The following is a 5,229-nucleotide window of genomic DNA, read 5'->3' as shown; positions in this document are numbered from 1 at the left end:
TCTTTTTATTTTATTAAATATACACCATTTAATAACTATGTGAAAACAAGATTTCCATAGTTCTGATTACCATAATTTCATAAAGATAACTTGAAAAAGACTTTGCACTAATTCAAAGTAAGGAATATAAACATGCTTAATAAACCTATGTATAAATGTACTCAATGTAAGCATGTTTAGTGGTATAAATTCATATTCTTCATGGTTAATTTAACTGACTCCAAAACATAATCTGAAACAGCCCAGAATTGATTCCATTAATTGTGTTTAAATTCAAAACATTTATATATGAGTTATTGGTAAATTGTGACTAACAAACTTATTAAAAATTGTGTCTATTGAATATATCAAAATACAAAAACAGTGCAATTCCAATTTAAACATTTCATTAATTTCCAAGTTAATGTACCTTGATCTTTGTAAACTCCTTTTATTAAAATATTTTATTGGCAACAATCAATGGAAAATCATGTAACAAATTTTGGACACCATCAAAATTAATATATCATTTATCTCATATTGTCAGAAATATTAAGTCGTTACTGGGACTGCAGGTTTTTAATTATCTTCTCTTTGAAATAGTATATTATATATGAAACAGTAATATTAAACTATAACTGCTTAAAACTATCTAAAAAATAGAATTAATTTAACTTAAAGAGGTCACAGATTAACATTTCTCAAGCATTTTTGGCGAGAGGGCGTTCTTAGTTCACTTTGTTAATGCATATGTCTACTGAGTACTGAGTATATGTTTATCTAAAATCTTCCTGAATTGTTGACCGATCTTGCAAGTGCTTTATAGCATGTCAAGGTTGTTTAAAACCCCAATAAGTAAGTACTGAACTGTTTCAACAAAACGTTTTGAAGACTATCTATGCTCATTGACATCTTGATTGTTCTGTCCATATAACTAAATTTAGAACTCAAAATTGTGTGCAGTTTATAATCAGAATGCTATATTCAAAATTTAAGCCATCGGAAATTGTTTGTTTCTATGAAAAATCAAAATGAAAGGAATTAAATTTTTTATGAAAGGTTTTGAAAAACGCAGACAGAATAAAATTTCACTGATAAATATTTCTTTCTTTCATAAAGATTAACTATTAGCAATTCCACAGTGCCCTGTATTGTATTTTAAGCTCAGACTGCAGCAATTAGTGACTTAATGGAAGTAAACAGGTATTTGCATCCATCAAATCACCAATTGATACCGACGAAGCTTAAAATACAATATTGTTAACTCCATTCTAATGAAACTGACAGAAAAATGTCAAATCATACATTTAAAAACTGCCATCTATTTTGCATTAGAATGACTCTTACAGCTAATGTCTAAATGGACAATTTCTTTTCTGTAATAGATAGATTTTTACTTTGTTCTATGGAAATATATTTTTGTGGAATAATGAATTTCTTATTAAGGGTGAGATTTTTTTTCTATTTGTGATGTTGAAATTAGGGAAGAGTAAAATGATTGATGATGTTATTTGATACTAATACCTTTATTTTTTCTTTGTACAACATTCATATTAAAATAAATCTATTATATTATTGCTTTTGTCTTTCTCAACCCAGTCAAGTGCTTCATTTACCCAATACAGGCATAGACCTAATAATAACATTGAGTTATTTTGATACTAAATAGTAATTTGAAGAAATGAACAGCTTTTTCATTTAAAAAGTGAGAAAAAAATAAGTAAAAAAAATATCCTTCTTTGTTATACATGGCAGCAGCCGGTTTGAAAAATTATGATATTTGATTATTTAAGGAATGGCTGTAATATTTTATCTGTCTATGAAGAAATAACATAAAAAATATGGTGCACACTGAATAACGCGCGTAGCGGGTTATTTAACAGTGTGCACCACATTTTTTATGTTATTTCGAATATAATTTAATTCTAAATTCCATTTTAAACCGTAGAAAACCATGAAATAACATTGATGACGTCACGGTCACATGACTAAATTATGTCTATGGGCTGATAACAAAATAACGTCAGCCAATCAGAAGATATGTAACATCCAAAATTAAATTATAATTACATGTAGTTGTTCTTATTAAGTTCATTCTTTTTGAGATTGCATCAGCATAAATCACCATTTACAAGAAGACAATCACAAAGAACTTATTTTTTAAACCATCTTTCCAACAACTGTTGTGATATTGGAAAATCATTGTTACTAAAGTAAAGATTTTGAGTATTTAAGATGGAATTGTATGTTTAGTGCATCAATTATTCTCCACAGAGATTGATTTGTCCCCTTACATTAAAGGTTCATCAGTGTGTAGGTCTTGAGTTGGTGCCCTTGGAGGCAAAACAGCACTAGATATTATCATTCAATAATAACCAAACTATGAACAAACTGCTCAGCCAAATGAAGCAAACTAAGCAATAATTATGCTGTTGGTTTTAGTTTAAAATGTGAGTCTCGATTATCACGCCTGCTATGCTGCTCAAAATAAGACATGTAAATTTATCTTCAAAATGGCATCAGTCCATTTTGACCAAATACGAGTTATTGTCCTTAAATTTCAATATTTCACCAATTTTGGACGATTTTGACTATTATCTGTGACACAATATCACGTTAAGTTAAACTATAATGAGCAAAAACTATTAGCAAGGCAAGTTCTGCAAATAAGTTGGCATGATTGAAATTGTTAGTTGATTCCTAATAGTAGTTATTCCCCTTTGGAGAAGAATTTAACCATTCATGCAATCAAAATACTTATGTGACTAGCTTGATAGTTTTTAGCTCACCATTCCAAAGGAACTGTGAGCTTTAGCCATCACTTGGCGTTCATTGTCCGTTATCTTCCGTCTGGTGTAAACTATTTCAAACATCTTCTCCTCTGAAACTACTGAACCAATTCCAACCAAACTTAAGCTGAATGATCCTTAGGGTATCAAGAATAAAGTTTGTGTTATCTTTTCTTTTTCGTCAAAAAACATGGCCGCCATGGCTAAAAATAATCATAGGGGTAAAATGCAGTTTTTGGCTGATATCTCAAAAATTAAAGCAGTTAGAGCAAATCTGACAGTGGTTAAAGTGTTCATAAGGTAATGTTCTATCAGTCCTGAAATTTTCATGTGAATTTAATAACCGCTTGTTGGGTTGCTGTCACTAAATTGGTAATTTTAAGGAAATTTTGCAGTTTTTATGCCCCACCTACGGTAGTAGAGGGGCATTATGTTTTCTGGTCTGTGGCTCCGTTCATTCGTTCGTCCTGCTTCAGGTTAAAGTTTTTGGTCAAGGTAGTTTTTGATGAAGCTGAAGTCCAATCAACTTATAACTTGGTACACTTGTTGCTTATGATATGATCTTTCTAATTTTAAAGCCAAATTATACTTTTGACCCCTATTTCACGGTCCATTGGACATAGAAAATGAAAGGGGGAGTTTCAGGTTAAAGTTTTTGGTCAAGGTAGTTTTTGATGAAGCTGAAGTCCAATCAACTTGAAACTTAGTACACTTGTTGCTTATGATATGATCTTTCTTATTTTAAAGCCAAACTAGACTTTTGACCCCAATTTCATGTTCCATTGAACATAGAAAATGAAAGTGGGAGTTTCAAGTTAAAGTTTTTGGTCAAGGTAGTTTTTGATGAAGCTGAAGTCCTATCAACTTGAAACTTAGTACAATTGTTGCTTATGGTATGATCTTTCTAATTTTAAAGCCAAATTAGACTTTTGACCCCAATTTCACGGTCCACTTAACATAGAAAATGAAAATGGAAGTTTCAGGTTAAAGTTTTTGGTCAAGGTAATTTTTGATGAAATTGAAGTCAAATCAACTCGAAACTTAATACACATGTTCCCTATAGTATAATCCTTCTAATTGTAATGCCAAATTAGACTTTTACCCTATTTCATGGTCCATGGAACATGGAAAATGATTGAGTGGGGCATCCGTGTACTTTGGACACATTCTTGTTGGTTATTATCTTGAATTATAGTATTAATGAAAAAGATAAACTGTAAACAGCAAATATGTTCAGCAAAGTAATATCTACAAATAAGTTTTATATGACCAAAATTGTCAATTGACCCCTTAAAAAGTTATTGCCCTTTAAGGACAATTTTACACGATTTGTTTATCATGTTTTCTAACTTTAAAAAATCTTCTTTTCTGAAACCACAGAACCAATTCCATTCAAACTTAAGCTGAATGGAACTTAGGGTGTCTAGAATAAAGTACCGGTATGTGTTTTATTTTCTGGTTTGTCAAAAAAATAGAACTAAGGGATAAAATGCAGTTTCTGTTAAAATTAGAGCTATTTATCTTCCAATGTCAGGAACTGTAATAGAATCAATAAATAGAAGTAAAAGATACCAACAGACTTTGTTCGCCAAATTGTTTGTCTAGTCTTGGTTTGTTTAAGTTAGTCCACTGTCTCCACTAAGGCTGTGCTGCACAGGGTTTGTTAACTAATTGTGTGCATAGGCATGGATTATAAACCTTACACATACACCTTTAAAACTATGATGAATTACAAGGTAAATCTATAATACAGAGTTTTTTGTTGTCAATGTAGCGGTATTAGAGTTTTTTTTAGTAAAGTATAAGACATTCCATTTTCAAAAGCTTCCAATAACAGTAGAAAATTCAAAAAAAAAAATTCGGGAAAATTTCCTGAATTTTTCATTGTACTAATGAACTCAAAATCGTTCAATTTTTTTTATGTCATGTTTTGAAATCCCGGACCTGCGCAGAAATGTACAATATACTTCCTTTTTTCCGGTCTCGTTTGTATGAAACTTTGAGTAAAATATATATTTATCAGTCTAGTATAAAATAGGAAGAAACGCGCAATACCAATTTCATTTTTAAAAAATTCCTTGATATGAAAAAACGTTACCTAATGATAGCGTTTCTTTGTTTACATTGCATATGACGTCATAATTTAAATAACGTCACAACTAAAATCCCTAACAACAGAACCAAACTCAGAAACGTTACGGTATTTCCGTTTCTTTTTTTTTTGACAAATAATTAAGTTACAAAAAAATAATTCATACAGACTTCGTCCCCATTTACAGGTAATGCCTGCCTCATATTACAATGCAATATTCAATTTTACTACTAACTGATAAATTAAAGCAATGTTTACCATTCAGTGCTTACAACTTGTATTACCATTCTAGGGTTATGCCCCTTTATTAATGGAAAAATTGCTGAATTAGTTGTTACTAGTACGTATGTGTGCTCTGTTTATTTTGTT

The sequence above is a fragment of the Mytilus edulis genome, chromosome 4, assembly GCF_963676685.1.
Source record: "Mytilus edulis chromosome 4, xbMytEdul2.2, whole genome shotgun sequence".
Classification (NCBI taxonomy): domain Eukaryota; kingdom Metazoa; phylum Mollusca; class Bivalvia; order Mytilida; family Mytilidae; genus Mytilus; species Mytilus edulis.
The sequence above is the reverse complement of the archived record's forward strand: the minus strand, read 5'-3'. Positions refer to the sequence as shown.